Below are 24,734 nucleotides of genomic sequence, written 5' to 3' on the forward strand. Positions count from 1 at the left end.
CCTCCATTGGTATTGTTCCTGTCCATCCTTTCTCAGTGACCCTGCCCAGTTTCCTTGACAGCTCATACTTTGTGCCCAATGCTTTGAATCAGAAAGACCTTTTTTTGTCTTGAAAGTGACTGATTGACTCTGTATCACTCACATGTTTCTAATTCCATTTTATCAATTATCTCAGGTATTTATTTGACAAGTGTTGTCTTTTTTTTCTGGGGGAGGAAAAAAAACAAAGCTACTTTGAACATGCATTTTTGGATTAGTGTTGACAGAATTATAGCTTCTTGCTTTTCAAGCAAGTGATAACTCGGTAAAGATCCCCAAATTACAGCCTGCAGCCCTGTGGGTAACAGCTGATCTGTCCTGATTAGGTTGAGTCAACTTGTCAGACATCAGATTTGCTAGTTGTGTTATCAGTCCGGAAGGCAGAGATACATCAGCACCAAAGCAATTAATGTCCAGTTAGATCAGAGGGAGTTGTGTTTCCAGAAAACAGTACTACATATGAAAGAATTTGTCAAAGGGTAAAACACCCAGTCTGTCACGAACACAGTGATAATGGCTGTGCTCTCTCTGCTGTGAATGGGGCCGGATCAGCCTAGTATAATTTGGTAATTCACAGTAATGCTGCTGATAAACATGATGGAAAGATCAAATTACAGTCAAGTGTATTGTAAAGCCACTAGTGAATGAGGGTTCTTTTTTTGTGACCTTTATACAATCTAATGTTACAGCACATTAATCTTGGTGGCCATCAGAACCATCAAAATAAATTTCCTATCGTGTACTATTAATTGTGGGATTTTGTTTTTGTCTGTTTTTGTTCACTTCTTTGATTTTATTTGTAGAGAGAACAATTCATGTGTACATTCTCTGTGCTAATGCAGATCACTAACTGCTTTGGTATTTGTGGTTTTAGAAAGCTATCCAAGGCTCAGAGGGGTTCAGTGACTTGCCCACGGTCACCCAGTTAATTTATGTTAGAGTCAAGGTGTGAACTGAAGTCTGCCTGATTCTAAGACTACACCTCCAATAACATAAATAACAATAATGGGGACAATAAAAAATCATTATTTAATGGCTCACATTTATAAAGCACTTTAAAGTTTATTAAGTGCTTTTGACATAATATCTCCTTTGATTCTCAATAACAACCTAGTGAAGTAGATGTTATCCCCATTTTCCTGATGAGAAAACCAGAGATCCGAGAGGGTAAGGGACTTGCCTAAGGTTACACAGCTAGTAAATAAGTGATCTTCCCTCACCATCAAGTATAGTAGAATGTTATGTGTTACTATCATCATCATCATCACCATCATCATTATCATCACCAACGTCATTGTCATCTTCATGGTGGATAGAGAGTTGGCCTCAAAACCGAGGAGACCTGGATTCTCTCCTGCCTCTGTCACATATCAGTTATGTGAACCCAGGCATGTTCTAAGTAATCCTCTAGGAAGCTAAGTTACAGAGAAGATGCCAACCTATGTTGGTAAAATCACCCAGGAGTTTCCTACGCTGATGAAAGCTGCAACATTTCACAGTGTTGCCAATGTGGTACTTTAGGGCCTGTAACTTTATGTTTAATGTAGGGATTTTTACTCTTTTTTGTATCCTGGACCCCTTTGGTGAATCCTGATGACCCCTTCCCAGAATAATATTTTTTAAATAATTGATGGAAATGCTAGGATTCAGTTAGAGGATGGTACAAATGCTGATGTATTTTTCCCATTCAGTTTCATGGATTCCATGAAATCTATCCATGGACCTCCATGAACTCCAAATTAAAAACCTCTGATTTAGACCCCAGTACAATGGTTTATAAGGGGTTTGTGACTAAGACAGACAAAGGTGGTCTGTAGTGGGGCTTGGTTGCAATTCCATGTCAGAACCCTGGACATGCCCAGTGGTCAGGGCTCAGTAGTTGGAACCACCTCACACTGGGTCACTGACTGCTGAATGGCCATTGGCTAAAGCTTACTAGGGAAGATATGTGCCTGTCTCTAGAAGCCCTTAGGTCACCTCTGGTGGGTGAGGTAGGAGTGAGCAATGGCCTCCCAAGTCCCAGTTTTAAGTGAAGTCTCTGGGAGATAAATGAGTCCTGCAGTCTTAGCAATTACTCTGCCCTAAAAAGGCTGCCTGATCAATGGTGAATAATTTCAAACCAAGCAATAATCCATCCTTTGAGATTTCTTCCAAGGCATGCACACAGCTAACTTTGAGTCATCTTTGTTTATGCTTCTCTGCTTTGTTAGAGAATCCATTGGGGGCTGCATAAGAAAGGAGAATTAGAGCTGGAAACATCATAATAAACCAGCATCTCCTCTTCACCCTCCTCCCTCTCTCTTCCCTCCTCCCCTCCCCCTATCATTCAGTTTGGGGGATGAAACATGTTCATTGACTGTTTAAGATCATATATCCTTGTTAAAGAGTCAATGCTACACTATCATCCATTGTTGCCCAGGTTTCTTTGTTTCTCGGAGCCAAAATATTTCCAGAACAGAGGAGAGAAACACGAATGATTGACAGCCCATAGCCGAGCCTCATCAGCTGCTGTGCTGACAGCCTGGTGATGCGCACACTGGGCTGATGTGGTGGGGAGTGACAGCTGATTGACAGCCCCAGACTGTGGAGACAGCAAAGATGAAGCATGCTCAGTAAGAAGAACGTGCAGGGTTTATGCAGCACTGCAGATACTAAGAGCCAGAACATTAACCCATTCAAAATCGAGTTCCATTGTAGAGATGGTAAGAGAGGCAACCGCCTGTCACTGGCCTAGAAACGGAAGCTTGTCTACCTTGTCTGCTAATTAGCTGAGAGCTTTGTATTTATGACAGAAAAGGATTGTGGCAAAGAAAATAAGGATCTGTTATTATATTTGTAACTATAACAAATGACCCAAATTATATTGCTGCTAGGCAGTAATGAATGCTCCAGATGAGCCTTAGTCAGGCTACACCAGAAAAGGTTTGACTTGTGACTTCGAGCATTTGCGTTGCCAAATGTCACTTTTGCCCAACTAGAAACCTCTGGACAATTGTGGGTTTATCAGAAACTGGGATAAATTGATCCACGCATCCTTAAAGAAATGTCCAGTGTTGTCTCATTAATTTGCTGGAGTAACTTTCTGAATAATTTTCTATGTTATTGTAAGATCTGTTCTTTAACAAACAAAAGCACGCTGGTACAGTGATTGAGGCAAAGATTATGTCTTAGAGGAATATTGCTGCTTTCCTTCAGATAGCTCACACATACTGATTTTACAATTTGTCCTGTCCCTAGTCAAAATAGTTCTTCCCCCTATCATTCCATCCTAACTTACCTCCAATAGGATAAGGATATAGGGGAGAAACAAAAAAACTGTAGCATCTTCCCACTCCTACACACAGACACACATACATATCTGCATGCACATATGCACACACCTGCATGTACACACAAAAACATACAAATTTAGCCCTTTGTTCCTCAAAAGCTGATGATGTGACTGACTGCTATGCCCACCTGGATAATTCTTCTGTGAGACTGTCATTACTCCATCCCCCCGAAGTCTGGGATGCCCTTCAGAAATTATCTAGTCCTGTCTCCTTACAATTAAGAAAAGGAAACTCAGCTCGCCATGAAAACAGAATGGCTTAAAGCCCCTTATATGCATTACCTCCATCTATTAGAATGGGAGCCCCTTGAGATTAAAATCTCTTATACTTTTCTCTTTATACCACCTGCACTTAGCCCAGTGCCTAGCACACAGCAAGCACTTGATAAGTGCTTTTTCATTCATTGATGTTTTGTTGACCAAAATTACAATGATAATAGGTAGCAATGTCAAGATTCAAGTCTAGATTCTCTGGCCCTCAGATCTGGGGCTCTTTTTTGTTACCATGTTCCCTCTCTTGAATTACATTGGAGTTGTATGCCCAGCAGCCAGAATTGCCACCTTTTCTAGGGAAGCCTTCCTCCCTTTGAATCAGACAAAGCCTATTTTGGGGAGAAAACTGAGAAAGGAGATAGGACCTAGCTCAGGCCTATCTCCATCTATACCCAGGCAGGTAGAATCATATAACTCAGGGACCAGAGAGGAATTAGAGATGATCTATTCCAACTCCATAATTTTAGAAAGGAGGAAGCCCTGGTTCAGAAAATGAAGTGAGTTAGCAAAAGTCACACAGCCACTAAATGGTAGAAGCAGAGACCTGACCGATGTCTTCCGACTCTCAGGCAAGCATTCTTTCTATCTCATTTTGCTGAGCAAAAAAGGCAAAAATGGACTCATTCACTCACATATATCCTGTGAGTTAAGTAAAAATCATCCTTATTTACTCTTTACTTTGTATTTAAAAAAAACAACTTATTTTTTCAAAATCAATATTTACTGTTGCCTTGTTTCTTACATCATCATAGTTATTACCAGTATTCTTCCCCTCCACCTCCCAGAGAGCCATCCCGCATAACGGTATTTGTAAAGAGAAGGGGGAAATCAGCACAATAGATCAATCCATTGAAAAAGTTGAGAAGGTGCAATGTATTCACTTTATTTTTAACATTTTTAATCTTGTATCTTTCAAATAACAAGCATTTATATTATTTGCCTCCCACTCGCATTTTATGCAAAAGGAAATTGAGGCAGTATGGCTAAGGATGTGGCTAGAACTCCACGTTTATGCAGATAGTTAATAGCAAGCCTTTTTTTTCCAATTATAGTTCAGTGAGTGATTTTTTTTATCCCAGAGAAGTAGGAAGTTATTCTTAGGACAATGTGGATAAAACACTGTAAGTCTTATGATGCTACATAAATGTCAGTTATTTACTATTGTTATTTTTATTATTCAAAAGGTAAATTGTTCTCCCATCTCAAATATGTAGCTTATATTCCTTAATCATTAACTTTCCTGAAAATCACTACTTAAACTTAGAAACAACTCGTCGTTCCCTTGGGGAGCATAGCCTGTGTCAGAGCCCAGAGCTCATTTTTCAGCGTGGCCCTATTCTCTTGTACAAATGGAATGGTTGGATCCTCGTTCATTCCAGTTTTGTGGTATCACTAGTGAGTAATGCATGTAGAAAGGTCACCCGTGGCCCAGCCCAGGATGGAGTTGGCAGATATTTCAAATGCTAGCCCTGGTAACTGTGTATTTTAGAAGCTATTGGTTTGACGAATATTATTGAGTGCTCACTATGTGCCTGCTGCCTGGCAAAGGATGGTGGGGAGTGAAAAAGCATCCTATGCCACAGTCCTAATTAGCTGAGCCTACACACCCCTCTGAGGGGCAGTTATGATAGATACACTGTACTTGATAGAGGATACCTTCTACCTTGTGCCTCCTGGAGTCCCAGCTGTAGAGGTCCTAATTCTCAAGATCTATCAACTGAGATAATATTTGTAAAGTGCTTAGTAAGTACCTAATAAATGCTTTCTCTCTTCAGTCCCCTTCAAAATGTCCCTTGGTATCCATCAGGAAGTAAGAAGCAGAGAGGGAAATGGGAAGGCCTTGAAAAGTTGTTTTGAAAGTCTGTTATTCAGGTGAAAAGGGGATTAAATTCCTTGTGGGAAAACATGCCCTATAACTTTTTAAAAAGGGATTCTCCTTTCCCTCACCTGCTATTTGTTTTAAGTGACTGACCAGTCTTGGCTACTTTTGTAACCTGTAGTGATTCTCCGTTTATCCATCAGGCATCATGAAGTCAACTACTTGTTTGAAGCTTAGTTAAATTGAGGAAGGTCTTCCCTTTGCTTTTTTGAGTAATGGATCTAATTTGCAATTGGTGATTCCCAGGAGTTGTGTCTTGGGGAGGCTTGCTATGTCTTACACTCTTCTAAAACATTGCCCAGAAAGTACACTGACTACCCCCTGTACCTTCATATCCATACTAGCTAAAGGACCCCCTGTCATTTTTCCGTAGTTGCTAAGAAGAAAATTTTATCTGCCAAAAGGCAATAAGCATAAAGCAGTTTGGGGGAGCATGATATTTCTCTTGCTTCCGTTCTTTTCCTATGTCGCAATTATCAAGCACCATTAGATATTTTGAAGAACAGCAAATCAGCATCTCTTAGGGATCCACTTAAAGATTTTATTTTTCCCTTTTTATGTTTTCTTTTCCCACATCCCCTTTTAAATTAGCTCTCACAGTACTGCAAGGCTTACTAAATTCTTCAGTTTTGCTTCCTAATACGTATTTTTATGTATTGTGTATATGGACCTATTCCCCTAAGGTAGAGATATTGTACAAGCCACAGAAGCTTCTGTATCTCTGGTTACTGTTTTTCCCTAACCTTTTATTGGCTCTCTTCACACTGCTGGGTTCTTATTGTGCTTGCTCTAGAGGGATTCTGAAAGCATTCCCCACCTTTTCCTTTCTATTTTTTTTTCATATTGCATCACATGATCTTTAAAAGACACAGGAAAAAGTGCATTTTGCTAATAAATAAAACGTATCTCAGAACCCATTTTGATGCCCACATCTTCTGTTGCAAGACTGCAGCCTTCTTGAAAAGTCCTATACAATGGGGATGCAGGGAAACACACGAGCAAAGTAGCCCATAGATAATGTTTTGTTGTTATCAAGGCCCTTCTAATTCACCATTTGTAGAGTCATGCTTGGTATTTTATGTCTGAAGGGCAGGTAACAGGTTAGCTAAAAGCTTTGGTAGATTTCTTTTCTGATACTTTTTGTTGGAGGTGGGGATTCAAAAAGCAATGTCATTGTAAGGTATGAGATTTCCAAGCTTCTTTCTTATGTTTTGGATTCAGGTGATACTTGCTGAGGTCAGAAGCCAGATATTTGTGTTTCCTCTGAATAATTCCCCTCCTTCTGATAAGATGGGCGACTATTCAGCACTGAAATGTGTCTCTGCATGGGTACCTGGCATTAGCACATGTTGTAAATGTTGGGGCCCAGCTCATCTGGCACATGTTAGTGAAGTCAAACTGTTTCTGGTACATCTCATAAATGTGTCTGAGAATTTTAGTCATCTAGAGAATAATATCCCCGATCTAACTTTGAATTTAGTAGTCAAGACCACTGCCCTCGGCAGATCTAGGCTACAGATGGAAGGAAAGATTGAGTTTCATAATCGTTTAGGTAAATCCTGATCTCATTGGGAAGAGAATCATAGTCACAGGATGTTAAGAACGGAAGCGGCCCTAGAACATGAAATATGCAGTCTTAGAAGTAGAAGGGGCATAGAATGTCAGAACTGGAGTAGACCTTAAAACATTGAATGTCAGAGCTAGATTTACTTAGAATGTAGAACACAAAATCTTCAAGTTCAAGAAAGGGCCTTAAAATAAAACAACCCCCCCCCAAAAAAGAAAGTTGATCTGAAAGTGAACTCCTTTATTTTATTGATGACAGTTATTAAGGTATAACTTCATTCTAATTTTGATAGCTGTCTTATGGAGGATTTAGGACTCTGTACTCCATCTTTTCTGAAAACAATACCACAACAACCTGACAATAACTCTGTGATGAATGCAGTTATTCTCCCAAAGTAATAGATGGGGAAACTAAAGACTGAAGGGTTATATAGATAATAAGCGTTTGGAGCAGCATTTGAAACCAATAGAAATAGGCTTTTAAAAAGGGGCGGGGGGAGGGTTCATTTTAGGAATAAAGTATTTCCTGTGAATAGATGACAAAGTTAAACTCTGAAATTGCTCAAAATGTGAGTCTGTGACAATCCCTTTCCTAAAAATCCTTAGTAACAAGGACTGGAATGATTGAGAAGATGCCTCCTTTAAGAACTATGTTTCAATGATTCTGTGAGTTATGCTATTCAACTGTACCCTTCATTGTATCGTTGGCAACATTGTAGCGATATTGTCTAAACTGAGGAGTCCTAAACCATGGGTGAGGGAGCGTAAGTTGGGGAAGAGCGAACATTTGATGGTTATTTTTTTTTAATTTGGCACTCTTGGTTTTGATCAGGATCAGGAGTTCTGGTACATTGAAATACAATATTGTTGTTATTTTTTCAGTCGTTTCAGTTGTGTCCTATTCCTTGTGACCCCATTTGGTGTTTTCTTGGCATAAATACTGAAATGATTTGCCATTTCCTTCTTGAGCTCATTTTACAGATGAGGAAACTGAGGCAAACATGGTTAAATGAGTTATTCAGGATCACACAGCTAGCAAAAGTCTAAGGGTGGATTTGAACTTAGGTCTTCCTGACTCCTGGGCCCCGCACTCTATCCACTGCACTACCTACATGTCCTATTCTTGTGATATTAATGGTCAAACTGAAAGTAGCGCATAAAATTTTTTGGCCAAACCCCATAGTATTCTAGACTGATAAATTGACAGAATTCCAAATGGAAAATAATGTGTACATCAAATTTCTTCCTCATTTGCAGTTTTACTTGATCATGCAAAGAGTTATAAATTGGTCATGCCATGGATTGAACAGACATTCCTTTTCCCACTTCTAATAAACATGACATTACTACTTTGTTTCTTTATTTTATTTTTAATTTGTAGAATAAAACAAACATTTCCATAACATAGTATGATAAAAAAGATGATTTCTTTTGTGGATTTTCTCTTCCCGCTAAGGCAGGGATGTCTAAAATGCAGCCCACCCACAGTGTGATTTATGCGGCCCACCTACAAGCATAGAAATTTATATAAATGCTTTAGTAAAGGAAACTGAGCTACCTCAGAGCTCTCACTAAAATGGCAAATCAAAATATATTGTCTATTGTTTCAATAAAAACCTAAGGTTGGACAGCCCTGTTCTAAGGCATTAAGAACTTGTCACTTGAGAACCTGAGAAAAGCAAACTACAGAGATCTATTAGGATATTGCCAATGTTATTTTTGATTTTCTTGTACTAGGATGTGAGCAATTTGTCCTGCCTTTACTCAGTCCACAAGCATCTACTCAGTCTATGTGCTAGGCACTGTGCTAAGAGCTAGACAAAGATGAAATAATCCCTGTTTTCAGAGAACTTGTATTGCACCTGGGGAGACAAGGTGAACATAAATAAATAAATAAATAAATAAATAAATAAATAAATAAATAAATAAATAAATAAATAAATAAACAAACAAACAAATAAATAAATAAATTTAAAAGTTCAAAGTCATTTTGGGGGGGTGCTAGCAGTTAGACTTAGGAAAGGCATCTCCTTGAGTTGAGTTTTGAAGGAAACAGGAGATTCTAAGAGGTGGAGAAAAGGAAGGATATCCTTCCAGGCCTGAGCAAAGACAGAGAGATGGGAAATGAAGTGTTATGTGTAAAGAGCAAGAAGAAGGCAAAGAGCTTTGAAATCCAAGCAGAGAAGTTTATATTGGATCCTGGAGGTAATAAATAGGGAGAATGTGAGTGTCAGTCCCTCATGCTTAGACCTACACTCCAGGAAAATCACTTTAGAGATGGAGTGAATGTTGAATTTGAAGTAGAAACTTGAAGCAGGGAGACCAATTAGTGGCTATTGCAAAAGATCTAATGACTGACATTTCTGTTAGGAAGTAGGGTTTCTATTTCTTTTATTCGATGTCCTGGAAGCACACTTGGGCCTCCCCACTTACAGACTTCAGGAGATAAGCATCAGATAAGGCACAGGAAGCCTTTGCTCTCAATCTCTCCCCACTCTGTCATGGACACCAATGTCATTTTCTCTGTTTTTTTTTTTTTTACCATCACCACCCAAATAATATTTCCATTCTATGGATGCTTCAGCCCAAAGATTCCATATACAACCAGGCAACTTGATAAAGCCCTGTTTGATGGTATGAAAGTGAGTTTTTATGGAAACATCATCTAACCACTACAAATAAACAAACCTCTTTATTTTTTATTTGGAGTCCATTTTTCTCCATGTAGAGACAGTTTGATGGTGCAGTGGATGGAGAGCTGAGACTAAAATCAAGAAGATGAGTTCAAACAGGATCTTAGATACTTGACCTCTGTCTACTTCAATTCCTTAAGTGTAAAATGAGCACCTAATTCCCAGGGTTATTGTGAGGTTCCAATGAGAATAAATTTGTAAAGCATTTAGCATAGTGCCTAGCACAGAGTAGATGCTTGTTTCCTTCCTAGCATCCTCTTTCTTCCCTCATGTACATAATTTAGCTATGCTGATGCACATTTCTACTATGGCTGAGGACCACCTGAATCTAAAGCTCAAGTCTGTATTACAGGTTAAAGCATCATAGATTTAGAGCTGAGGGTCACCTTAGGGGTGACCTTAAGAGCTAACATTTCCTCTAAGTATAGATGATCACCAGAGAGGTGATCTGACTAGTATGTGGTCAACCTAATTGGACCATTGGGACAGTTGAAGTAACTGGTTGATAGCACCAATTGATTTGGCAATGGGTTTTAAGTACCTTAAGGATGGTGGGCTTATCATACTTATGTTTGTATCTGGCCTTGAACCAAGCATAGTGCATTATCACAAATAGTATACACTTGATCAATGTTTGCTGAATGAATGAATAATTATTTCAAATGTCTTAATGACTGATTCTGATCAACTGCAAACTTTTTTTAGCCATTATCCCAATCAAACATCAAATTGACCTTGTAGCTCCTTCTTTGATAGTGTCTACCAGTCATTTCTTACAGCAGACAAATCTTTTTTGCCTCTATTCAGGACCTTCTCCAAACTCCATTTCTTTCTCAAAAAAGGTATTATTATTATGAGAATCTTGATGTAAAGCCCCTAATGCCTAATTTTTTATTTTACATAACTGGGTTCTAGTTAAGTTTTGAGTCTTATTTTTAGTGGGTCAGTGTTCATCTTTCAGTTCTAGCTTTATTGCAATGAATTTATCTTTCGTATCTGATTTTCAAGTTAATGTACATCTTTTTCTTTACTTTCAGAGGATGTTTTCCTTATGTGAAAAACTTTGTTTACCAAGATAAGGTAAAATAAAGTGTTTGTTTGAAGGAATGTTAAATTAGCATCCTTCTACAGCTACATTAAAAATGTGTAGAGCTGTATTTTATTAAGTACATGGAGGCTACATACCAGAATTACCTATCGGGGTACATATGTTTCATAATTTATTATTTAATCAAGACAGTCATAGTGGGGTATTGGAATTCAGGAGCTTACTGAATTCTGTACCTTGATGTATTGAGCTTTTATTATTCATTCTGGCAGAATCACCTTTACAATATTATTGTGTGTTTTATGTTTATTTAGTTTTATGAAGTTGGCCCTCACCCAAATGTTAGCATGTTTTCAAATGCTCATTGATAGGAATTGTCCTCATGAAGTATGCAACTTTGACTTTCTGACAAGTCAATTGGATTTGAAGGAGACAATAATCCATACAAAGTATACTTTGGAAATAATACTTTATACAAGGAGAAGGGGGATGGGGGAAGGGAGAACCCAGGAAGTTTCAACTGAAGGAGATTTCTTTAAGACCCAGTATGACTGCTCACTTAATCATTACAAGTAATCTTGGTCTTTCCCAATTATCATTAAATTATTTTTCCTCAACTTTCAAAAGCATTTATATTTTATTTATCTCCCCCTTTGAAAAATCTGATTTGCACTTTAATGATGTCATTTTTTTCATTAGGAATATGCATCATTTGTGGTATCAAAATAGGTTAGTTGTGCTGGGAAAGATGAAAAAAGAATGTTCTCAGAATCGAATTAAAACGAAAAGGATATAATGCTTATACTTTTCCTACCTCATGGGCCTATGGACACATGGGGTATCTTAGTTTTAAATGTGTGGCTAGGAAAAAAAATAATCAAAACAGAGACATAGACAAAGGATTAATCGGTGATATATGTATGTCTTTTAATTATCTGTACAAACTTCTGTTTGAAAATACCTTCAGAACTGTAGTTATATAATGCTACCTGAGAGCAGGGTAAAATTGTCTTTGTTAAAAAGGCTTATTATGTAAGTGATTTGAAGTCTTGCTATGATTTATTAAAGTCTAGTGTGTTGATGCAGTTTGCTACCAAGGCATTCACTAAAGTTTAACTTGCATGATTTAAAAAAAAATAATGATCGACTTTTTTCAAGGTTAGTGGCATAATAGAACTTGAAGATTCTCATGCATATTTACTTTCCTTCAAAGTGAACAGAATAGAAAGGATAAACAGCATTTGACTGATTATATAAGTAAACCACTAATTATAGCCTTAATAATTCTCTACACTATTAGAAACCGTGCTCGAATATATTTCATATAAAAGCTTTAGTACTTAAAACTCTATTATTTTTTTTAAGGATGGGCCAAAAATCAGTAATTACAAGAGTTATTATTCAGGTTCACAGCAGTGCAGCAGCTATTTTTCACTTGATAATTACCTTGTTAAACTAATGTCAGACCAGCACCATGCCTTATTTAAGAAAATGGTCCACCAATCCTGTGGAAGCAGACACAGCTGTGGAAATATTAAAAGATTTATTAAATCCAGGCCTATCTCCAGTATTGCCTCATCAACATTTGTTAAGGAAGTTCTGAAAAGTTTTGGATTTCTCATTAGGCATTTTCAGCATCTTTCCCAAGGCCCCATTGGCTCCCCTGACAATCCTGGCTTCAAATGTACTTCCTCCTTTGTAGCTCCAGGCTTATTCTTCAACCCCAGCACCATTTAATTGGCAGGATCTGCATGAATTGCATACAGAGCCTACAGGAATGGAAACCAGGAAAGATGACCAGTCCCTGGAGGAATATCAAGTATATGATACCATCTTCCTTCCTTTTTAAAAAAATAACTTTACTTCATAGTTTTTCTATTTAAAACTTAAGAGAAAATTAAATCCCTTAAATGGGCTGAAATGCAAGAGAACAGAGCTGAGGAATAAAGTTCCTGATCCCTTTTGAGGATACATTTTCCAAAAGTAAGGAGGATCATAGGATAGAAAGCTAGGAGGCACCTCTTCAAAACCGCCATCATTTAACAAATACAGAAGCTGAGGCTAAGAGAGCGTAAATACCTTGTTCAGGGCACACAGGATCAAAGTATCAGAGAAACTCAGAACTGCCTGGGACCTCAAAAGACATCTAGTCCAACCCATATTTTGTTTTATTTATTTATTTATTTATTTTTAGTCCAATAAGTTTATTTTTAAAAATGTACACAAAAATATTGAACCATTTTATGCATCTTCAGCAGCTGGAGCATCTCCACCCTTGGTGCTCCTGGTATATATCACTTGTGCTCTGTATTTGGAAACCAGCTTAATCAGACCTCTACTAAGTAGTTCCTGGAGGGCTGCTCAGGCTAGAGAACTCTGGATCTTCAGTCTCTCTGAGGGGTGATAAGTTTATAGTTGGGGACCTCTTTGCAGAGTTTGGCATAGGTTGTTTTGTCAAAACAGAACCACATTGTTGAATTTGTCTCGAACTTTTCCCTTGGACCACTTCTTCTTAGCTTTGCCTCCAGACTTGTTCACAGGATCTTTGTCCTTCTTGGCTGACTTGCCGGCATCTCTCTTCTTCTTATTGTCCTTGGGTGGCATGGTGATGCTTCAGGAACTCCTGGTGCTGCCACCTCCAAGCTAAGATGTCAGACAGAAAAGCCCAACCCATATTTTAGAAGTGATCTTTTCTATAATATCCCAGACAAGTAGTCTCCTAGCATCCAATTAAAGACTTTGGAATTACCTGGAAGAGACAGAATTTCAAACCAAGTGAAATTAAATATTTTATGGAGAATGTATTTATTTAACATATTACCATATGGATCACATATTTTCATTCCTTCATTCATTTATTCAATCATTCCATAAACATTTATTAGAACTTCCCTGGCATCCTTTAAGTTCCAAATAAAAAAGCCCACCTTCTACAGGAAGCCTTCCTTCACTCCTCTTAACTCTGACACTTTCCCTCTTTTAATTTTTTTCCTTTTCATGCTGTATATAGCTTTCTTTGTACATATTTGTTTGCACATTTTCTCTCCTGTTAGAGTGTAAGATCCTTGAGGGCAGGGACTTTCTTTTGGCTCTTTCTGTATCCCCAATGCTTAGCACAGTGCTGGAGACATGATAGGGACTTAATAATATTGATTGAATTGAATTGAATATTTACTCCATGTAATGTGTTATGCCAGATACTAGACGAGATAAAAATATAATTAATTTGCACGTGACCCCTGCCTTCAAGAAGCTTTTTTGTAGTTTATTAGACATATATTATTAATTTATTAATATTAAATATGTTATATATAGTTAAATCGTGATATAAAGTAGAATTAATAAAAGGAGAAGTGCCAAGAGATCAGTTGCAAAAGAAATCCCTTCTAGCTTGGAACATCAGGGAAGGCCTTCTTAAGTAATTGGCATGGAAGGATAAATGGGATGTCAAAAGATATGAAATGGTTCTTCTCGGCTTTAGGGAAGAATGAGAAGAAAGTCAGGAAAGCATAGGACCTGTCCGGGAAACAGCAAATCTTCCTTTTGGCTTAGATATCAAGAGCATAGTGAATTGTAAAGAGCCTTGAATGACACCCTAAAGAGCAGGTAAGTAGTTTCATACATTTACTCATAGACTAAACCATAAAGCAATCTCTGTGAAGAGTAAAGTTTTCCATTTTTGATGATAAAAAGATTTACTTTTTTTTAGATTTCAGAATCTGTATTTCAGCAACTCCCACTTCCCAAGCCCCGTCCCTATCAAACACAATGTAGACATTAACCAGTTTTTTTTTTTAAAATGCAAACCAGCATGTTCACAACTCAATTTTTATGCAAAGCAACATATTCACTCTGTTTGTCTTTCAGTAGCCTGTGTGCTAGACATAAACTCAGGAGATCTATGTTCAAATTCTGCTAAGGACAAGTCATTTAATTTGTCTGAACCTTGGTTTCCTCCATAAAATGGAGGAAGATGCTTTGTAAACCTGAAAGCATTGCACAAGGGTGAGTTCACTTCCAATTTGACATTTGTGGTATGCGTGTGTATGTGTTTTTTTTTCCTCTCCCTTTTTCAAAGCCTTATAGAATCCTCTATATGTCTCCCACAGTAATGTTCTACATTTCAGCAAATCTAGGGATTTATTGTCTTCCAAGTCTTGGCTGTTGATGTTTTCTCCAAAACTTCAAAACCGCCAAAAGATGAACTTCACTGTATAGGATCTGTTGAATTTGTCTTCACAAATTCTCCAAACTGGATAAATTTAAGGATTTTATCTTGCTCCCCACTGGGCCCAGAAAATGCCTTTGAAGTTCAGAAACTTGAGTCCTGCCTTACTTTCCAGAGGTCTAAGCAAAGATGTCCCCTAAATCCATGGAATCCTCCAGGTCTGGGCTGTGAAATTCTGGAAGCGTATCTACCAGTTGTCTGCCACCCCCTTTACTGTTTTATAGATGCTTCTAATAAAGAATAACTCATGTTTCCATACCTTTCTTGGGTTTACAAAGTGTTTTCCTAACAGCATGAGACAGGGAAAGATAATATGATTCTTTTCACTTTATAGGTGAGGAAACTGAGGCTTTGAGATATTACGGGACTCACTTCTGGTGACAAAGCTAGGAAGTATCTGAGGCGTGATTCAAGTTGAGGTCGCTTGAATCGAAGTCCAGGACTCAACGAAAATAATGATGCTAAAATCTCTAATTTAATAGCCTCAAAATTCAGTTCACTTCAACAAGGCATTCAAAAAGCACTTAGCATGCTAAGGACCAGAAACCCAAAGAGAAAAATGAAAAATCTTTGCCCTCAAGGAGCTCCTACTGGGTACAAATAAAGGAATAAGCAAAATACGGGCTAAGACTTTCATTGAAGCTCTTTAATTTGAAGGAGGAGCTAGGTGACCACAGTGGATAGAACACTGGCCTTAGAATCAGGAAGACTCTTCTTTCTGAGTTCAAATCTGGCCTCAGACACTTATTAGCTGTGTGACCTTTGGCTAGTCACTTGACCCTGTTTGCCTCAGTTTCCTTATCTGTAAAATGAGCCAGAAGAGGAAATGGCAAAGCCCTCCACTGTCTTTGCCAAGAAAACCTCAAGTGGGGTCATGATGAGTCAGCAATGCCAACAATTTGAATAACCAGTTTTTGAAAGAAATAATAAAAATTAATTAATTAATAAAATCATGACGATAATAGATTATTTATTCCATATGCCCTTCCCATCTCTTTTTCATCTGTCTACCTTATGTTGCTGTTGTTGCTACATAGTCTGTCCATGCTATTGTACTAATTCTACTTTCTTCCTTTTCTAACTCTTCATAGGTATTAACACATGTCTTTGCATTTTTGAAATTGTGCAATAATATTGCATTATGTTGTTATTTCGTATTTTGCTGAGCTATATCCCAGTCGTTGGACAGAAAGGTTGTTGCCAATTTTTCTCTCATACTACTCTCATACTAACAAGGCAATATGAATATTTTATGTAGATAGGTCTTCTACTTTATTTTTAAAAAATGTATTCTTACACTGAAGACCTAGAAGTAGAATCACTAGGTCAAAGAGCGTAATTGGTCTAGTATCCCTTATACTGTATTGCTAGATTCTTCTTCAAAATGATTGTACCAATTTACAGTTTCACCAACCATGTAATAGTGTACCTGTTTCCCAACACTCATTAACAGTAAATTTTATTGTTTTAAAATATTTTTTTTACGAATTTGATAGGCATAAGGTGATATGACAAGGCTGCTTTCATCCACATTCCTCTAATCATTCAAAAAGTTTGAACAGTTTTTCATCTGTCATTTGTGATTTGCCTTTTCTCATTCAAAAAAAAAAGACTTCATATTCTTTTAATTGGAGAATCCATTGTAGACTGTATATTACACCTAAATCAAAATCAGTCCTTATATATTAGAGAAATCAGACTTTAATTAGATGTAGTTACTGAAAAGACTTTTTATCTGTTATATTTTGTTTATAATGTTCTCTTATGAAATTTAAATTTTATGTAAGCAAATCCATTTATTTTGCCTAATAATAACAACCTTTTTAATCAGATAAAAGTTTTGTTCTATATATGGCCTATATATTCACATGTGTATGCACATATAACTGTGTATATATATATATGATACAGCGCTTGTCACATAGTAAGTGGTTAATGAATGGTCTGTCTTCATCTGTGTATCTGTCTATCCCTTCATGTGACATTCAAGACTCTTTAGGATGTAGCCCTATTATACTTTTTTTCTGCATTTTATTCCTTGTTCTCTATACTTAATCAAGTCAGACTTGACAACTTGCTACTTCTCAAACTTGGCCTGTGGTTTCCTGCCAAACTCTGTCTAATTCCTTAAGGTTCACCTAAAATGCTGAAGGCCCTCTGATTCCTCTCCCTTAGCTAGACATTATTTCTCTGGCCTTTGAACTAATAATAGCCCACATCTCTTATCATTAAATGTTTACCTGATATTACAGTTATTATGTGCACGGGCCTAACCTCCCTGACTGGAGTGTGGGTTCTATGTGGGCAGGTTTCATCATTCTTTGTGATATCTACGGTGTCCAACAAATAGTAAGCATTAATACATTCTTTTTAATTAAACTGATTTAAATACAAAATTAAGAGATAGACTAAATAATCACACACAAAAAACCATGAGAAATCCTGGTTAAGTAAAATAAATACGTGAATTGGTGCAAGTTATCGATATGGGAAGAGAATAATTAACAGCGATTCACCTTTGCGGGGAAAATATCCAAAATACCACAGAGAACAACTATTCCATGGGCGGCTGAAACCTGAAATGTAGGAATGTCCCAGAAAACTAGGGGTTATATTAGCTGGGAAAAAGCATTAGCATTAGACAAAAGGGAAACGGGCCATTTTCTTTCAGTAGATGCATAAAGATCATGAATCAGTACCTGGCATGCTGGTTCTAGCTGTGGGAACCATAGACAGTCTTGAAGGACAATCAAAAGACCAGCACAAATTATTGAAGGCCTGGTGGGATTGGTCCATGGGAAAAGAACAAAAGGTAGCTAAGGTAGCTAAGCAACTGTTAGATGAGAATGCAACACTATAGACCCCTTGAAACCTTTCAAGCCCACTACTTGTACATTTGGGGTGGTGTTAACTGGGAACATTAACCAAATGGGATGAAATGAAAGGAACATTTAAAATGGATATCAAAGTGGAGAAATTTAACCTCCTTGTCGTCTACCAGAAAGGATGGAAGCTCTATCTCTGGGAAAATTTAATTTAAAGTTGGACCAACTATTAAACCCCATCCTGCCCTGAAGGGCATGGCTGATCCTTCAGTATAAATCCCATTAGCAAATATTTATTAAGTGTATCTGCCTAGTCTTTGTCATGCCTAGTTGTAGTAAAATGTTGGGCACTTCAAGTCAATTATATCCTATTTCTTTACCATCTTGGTTCCTTGATAATAATCACTCATGTATAATCATGTACAATAACCATGTATAATAATCCTCATTTATAAACATGTTTTTAAATGATAAAATATAAATAATGAATCCCATTTTCAATGATAACTCATAGGTAGGTAGCTAAGTGGTACAGGTGGGAGAGTGCTAGATGTGGAGTCAGGAAGACCTGATTCGAGCTCCACCTCATATCTTACTATCTGTGTGACTCTGAGTGAGTCATTTAACCTTTCTCATCCTCACTTTCCTCATATGTTTTTGTAAACCTTAAAGTGCCATATAAATGCAAGGTAGTATTATTATGGTGGTTGTTACAGTTGTTGTTACAATATTGTGCTTAACAATTCACACAGATTTTTCCTGTGAAGCAGATGGTACAAATATTACCATCCCCATTTACATACCAAGAAACTGTAGCTAGAGGAGGTGAAGAGCTAGGGCTAGGGTAATAATGCTGAGACTTGAGTTGGGTCTTCGGACTCTCGGTCCAGGGGTTCTTTTGTTCACACTACCTTACTCTTAGTGTTATACTCCAGAGGAAAATCTCTCCTCAAAGCTGAAGAAATAAATAAGCAGTATTTTGCTTTAATGAATCCATTTTTATTTATCAAAGTAAGACTCTTTGTATATGCAAAATGTAATGTATTTGTGTTATTTTAAAAGTTGGAGCACTGTCTTAAGTAAAAGCCGTAGTAATAACTCACACTGATGTAGCATTTCATAGTGTACAGGACTAGAGTCCTGCAGCCATTTTTCTCATTTTCCATTCCTACTGAGAGGGCACTTTGGTAACTCCTTCAAATTACAGATCAGTGAACCTATTCTTGATTCCTGGGGGTGGGGATAGGGGAGGGAAGAGGACGAGAGAATGGACTCCTAAAGGAATGATCTGTAAATTCATACCAGATTAACTTCCTCTCCTTTGGAATGGGTGGATCTGATAATCAAGATCCCAAGAGACCTCAGGGAGCTAGAGTAATAAGTCAAATCTAGCAATGGTGTTTAATAGGAACAAATGGAATTCTATGATTAAAGAATCTTAGAGCTGGAAAGAGCCTCCAAGAGAACTTCTTTAATCCTTGCCTGAATCATGAATTGCTTCTACCACACTCTTAAAGGGTGTTATCATCCTGCCTTGACTTTAAGATTCTGAATGAAGGGAAATAATCTCTTAATTGTGCAGCTGATTCCATTTCCGTTCAGTTCTAATTATTAAGAAGCTCTTCCTTAAACTGAGAAAGACTTTTTTTGCCTCTTTATAACTTCCACCCATTGACTTTTATTCTGCCTTTGGGGGCTAAGCAGATCCAGTCTAACTACTTTTCCATATGACAACCCTTTGTGTATTTGAACTGTTCCTTTTTTTCCAAAGGTTTTTCTGGACTAATCATCCTTAATTGCTTTGCTTCGTTCATATACGGAGTCATTTCAAGCCCCTTCACCATCCTTGGCATCCTTTTCTGGGTATTCTCTAGCTTATCTATGCCTTTCCTAATATACCCCATCCAGACCTGAACACAGTGCTCCAAAGTGATCACGCCAGGGTAAGGGTGCAGAGGGACTGTCACTTTCCTTATTCTTGAGATTATACCTCTCTGAATGCAGCCTAGTTTTAAGCCTTAGGCTTCGGCTTTTTTATGGCTATGACTGCTGTTGGCTCATACTGAGTTTTTAGTATACCAAATGCCTGAGGTCTTTTTTGACATGAATTATTTTGTAGACATTTCCCTCTCCATGTCTGTCTTCTTTTTCACCTCTGGTGTGGCTTAAACTATATCTTCTAGTTTACTAGAATGGAGGGAGGAAAACTCCCAGAGCAGACCTTGTGTGAAATGGCTAGACTTGAGTGAAGAGAATTTTAGGAATGTTACTACCTTTCTTTGGACCTCAATTTCCTTTTAGTTAAAAGGAGTATATTGGACTAGGTAGCCCCTAAATTTTTAATCCATACTCCTATGAGAGTTCTTTGGGTACTCTGGACTAGAGGTTTGGACTCAGCATGGCTCTGCCTCATTTAAAACCAATTCACTTACAAGTCAAGACATCACCCTCTTGACATCACTGGTCGTCTTCGAGAACGAAGGACAAACAATAGCAATCTGTGAGAACTGGAGCTTTAATTAAGGTCTAATTCAAGGCAAAGCCATTCTGGTTTCCCAAACTTGGAGGTGGCCCCTTGGGTTTGCTTGTGGTTTCCCTTTTCTCTGATTTTTATTTTCTTTCACAGCACTCTGATATCATAGTCCTTCGGTGGGTAGAACTCTTCTCAAAATCCTCTGCTGAGATTCCTAATGCATAAAGATTCTCTCATGTTGATAAAATCCAGGCCAGAGTTTCTAACTTTGTCTGAAGCATAAGATCTCATATTTATTACATATAAAATGTGTGTATTTGAAGAGTTCCTCAAAGCTGGGTACAGGCAACCTTTGCTCAACTATTATATAAACTCAACAGGAACCCTGGATATCATTTTATTCATTAATCATTCACATATCTGAAATGCTTTGAAGTTTGCAAAATACATTCCTCATGAGAGTGCTGAAATTATATGACTAAGTTTGCCTAGCTAATAAGTAGTAGAAACAACATTCAAACCTGTTTCCTGCCTTCAAGCTGAGCACTTTTTCCACTAACCATTGCTACTTCTTTCATTCACTCATTCTATTCATTCATCCATCCATTCATTCATTTGTTCATCTATTCAGCAAATACTTATTGAGTGACTACTGTGTGCTCAACACTACAGCCACTGTATCTATAAAGATGCCTCATATGTTCTGTTTCTACTGTGTACTTTGCCAGTCCCCAAAGAATTCTCAGACCATGCGAAGACAAAGGCGCCTCTTACACATTTGGCATCATTAATCCTGGATTTTCTACAGCAAAATCCAAATTATGTTTTATGTACTGCACAGCTAAGAATCAAAAGTAATAAAACCTTGTAGGTTACTTCTAATCTTCTGTAACATATCTGACTACATCACATTACAGCTGCAGAAAAGACAGTTTCTATTTCAGCATTTCAACTTTTTATAATAAAGCTCTTGTTTTTATGAAAAATTACCATATTCTCATTCTCTTTGGCTGCAAGATTATAAAAGTCACACTGCCACAATTTTAGTATGTGCCAGTGATACCACATTTTGTTGAAGTTCTAGGAAATTTTATGCCATTCTATCTTGAGGAATTTTTTTTTCTTTATAAATGTATTATCCTTGAGCACTTAAAAGGAATTGAAGTTTGGCTCCACACCTAATTCTTACCTTCTAAACAGAGCCTTCCACTTGGGGCTGTTTCAAGGCCTCAGAAACTAGACGTCATTTCCAAATAATTGGCTTTAAAGGTAAACAGTCTATAAATGCCTTGACATAAATAAATTAACTGCTTTATACTTTTCTTTATTTTTTAATCACTAGTTTCCTCTATCATTTTTCACATATGAATATTTTTAACATTTAGACTTTAATCTAGGGAAAAGTGTTAGTTCTTTCTCTCCCAAACTACCTTATATTTAATTACATATATACATATATATGTATATATGTACATATATTTTGTTTATCGATTTTATATTTATACTACCTATGTATGTATATAAATTTGTCACCACCATTAAAAGATAAGCTCTTATAGGCTATGGGGCATAGAAATCTGTCTTGCCCTACAAGAAAGTAGGGGAAAAGGGGATCAGGGGGAGTGGGGTGACAGACAGAAGGGAGGGCTGACTGGTGAATAGGGCAATCAGAATATATGCCATCTTGGAGTGGGGGGGAGGGTAGAAATGGGGAGAAAATTTGTAATTCAAACTCTTGTGAAAATCAATGCTGAACACTAAAAATATTAAATAAAAATAAATATTGAATTAAAAAAAAGATAAGCTCCTTGTGAGTAGGAATTGTTTTCACTCTTAGTACTTGTATCTCCAGCACCTAACACTATATGGTACGTAGGTACTTAATAAACACTTGGACTGATTGATTGAAAGAGCACTGAGTATGTAGTCAGACGATCTGGATTTAATATAAGGAAAAAAAATCTTTTCTTAGAAGGGGTTTGATGCAGAGGAAATTCTTTGAGATTGAAAGCAGAAGACTTTGTCAGAAGATCTGGCTTTGCTATAAACTACCTGTAACTACCTTTGCTACAAACTACTTACCTCGGATAAGTCACTTAAACTCTTTGAGCCACAGTCTCCACATTTGAAACATGAGGGATATGAATTATATGACTTCCATCTCTCTATCTGTGACCCTAAATACAACCTTAAGTACATAAGAATTAGCAGTGTCAACAGGAAGAGATAGGAAAATAAATTCCATTTAAAGTTATTGTAGATACTATAAAATATTTGGGAGTCTATCTGCCAAGACAAACCCAGGGCCCCTATGAACATAATTACAAAACACTTTTCATGCAAATAAAGTCAGATCTAAATAAATGGAAAAATATCAGTTGCTCATGCTTAGGCTGAGCTAATATAATAAAAATGACAATTTTACCTAAATTAATTTATTTATTCAGCACCATACCAATCGAACTACCAAAAAAATTATTTTGCAGAACTGGATAAAATAATAACAAAATTCATCTGGAAGAACAAGAGGTCTAGAATATCTAGGGAATTAATGAAAAGAAATGCTAGGGAAGGTGGCCTACCCATACCAGATATTAAACTGTACTCTGAAGCAGCAGTCATCACAATTACCTGGTACTGGCTAAGAAACAGAGTGGTGGATCAGTGGAATAGGTTAGGTACACAAGATGCAGTAGTCAATGACTATAGCAATCTACTCTTTGATAAACCCAAAGAATCCAGCTTCTGGGCTAAGAATTCACTATTTCACAAAAACTGCTGGGAAAAGTGGAAGATAGTGGGGCAGAAACTGGGCATAGACCAATATCTTACACCATATACCAAAATAAAGTCAAAATGGGTTCATGATTTAGGAATAAAGGCAGATACTATAAGTAATTTGGGAAAACAAGGAATAGTTTACCTATCAGATTTATGGGAAAGCAAAGAATTCATGACACAACAAGAGATAGAGAGCATTACAAAATGCAAAATGGATAATTTTGATTATGTTAAATTGAAATGTTTTGTATTAAAAAAAGCCAATGCAACAAAGATAAGGAGGTAAGCAGAAAATTGGGAGAAAATCTTTACAATTAGTATCTCTGATGAAGACCTCATCTCTAAAATATACAGGGAACTGGGCCAAATTTATAGGAATATGAGTCATTCCCCAATTGAAAAATGGTCAAAGGATATGAACAGGCAGTTTTCAGAGGAAGAAATTAAAGATATCTATAGGCATATGAAAAAATGCTCGAAATCACTACTGATTAGAGAAATGCAAATCAAAACAACTCTTAGGTACCACATCTCTCCTGTCAGATTGGTTAAAATGACAAAACAGGAAAATGATAAATGCTAGAGAGGATGTGAGCAAATTGGAACACTGTTACCTTGCTGGTGGAGTTGTGAACTGATCCAGCCATTCTGGAGAGCAATTTGGAGCTATGCCCAAAGGGCTAAAAAATGTCCATACTCTTTCACCCAGCAATATCATTTCTAGGGCTGTATCCCAAAGATATCACACAAGTGGGAAATCGACCAGCATGTACAAAAATATTTATAGCAGCTCTTTTTGTGGTGGCAAAGAATTGGAAATCAAAGGGATGCCCATCAATTGGGGAATGGCTGAACAAGTTGTGGTATATGAATGTAACGGAATACTATTGTGCTATAAGAAATGGGGATGATATGGCCTTCATAATAACCTGGAAAAACCTACATGGTATAATTCTGAATGAATGGAGCAGAAGCTGGAGAACATTATACACAACCATAGATATATGGATTCTGTGATGACTAACTCTGATAGACTTTGCTCTTCTCAGCAATACGAGGTGCAAAGGCAACTCCAAAGGACTCATGAGGGAGAGAGCTATCTATATCCACAGAAAGAACTATGGAGTCTGAATGCAAATTGAGGCACACTGTTTGCTCTCCTTTTTTCCCTTTGTATTTTTTTCTCTTTTGTTTTTGTTTTTGGTTCTGTTTCGTCTTTCTCATGATTCATTCCATTGGTCATAATTCTTCTTTACAACCTGACTATTGTATAAATAAGTTCAATGTGAAGTTATATGTAGAAGATATATCGGATTCCAGGCCATATTGGGGGGGGGGAGGGAGGGAGGGAGAGAGGAGGGAACAAATGTGGAACTCAAAAACATGCAGAACTGAGTGTTGTAAACTAAAAATAAAAAATCTTAATTAAAAAAAAATAGTTAGTAGTGTCCAACATTGGAACAGTCTGCTTTGGAAAATGTTAACTTCCCCTTTTCTTCAAATGGAAGCTAGATGATCAAATAACAGTATTTAGAGCCAGGATGAGTGTGAGAAATCATTTTATTAACCACTTCATTTTTTACAAATGAGGGAATTGA

At 37.2% G+C, this 24,734-nt stretch overlaps 1 protein-coding gene and 1 pseudogene across 7 annotated transcripts in view; one reads left to right on the forward strand and one right to left on the reverse strand.

Moving 5' to 3' along the window:
- Positions 1-24,734, forward strand: part of LDB2 (LIM domain binding 2) — a 418,128-nt gene that overhangs the window by 145,623 nt on the left and 247,771 nt on the right. The window lies entirely within an intron of this gene.
- Positions 13,067-13,433, reverse strand: LOC118854258 (annotated as a pseudogene).

The sequence above is a fragment of the Trichosurus vulpecula genome, chromosome 6 (genome assembly GCF_011100635.1).
Source record: "Trichosurus vulpecula isolate mTriVul1 chromosome 6, mTriVul1.pri, whole genome shotgun sequence".
Lineage (NCBI taxonomy): Eukaryota > Metazoa > Chordata > Mammalia > Diprotodontia > Phalangeridae > Trichosurus > Trichosurus vulpecula.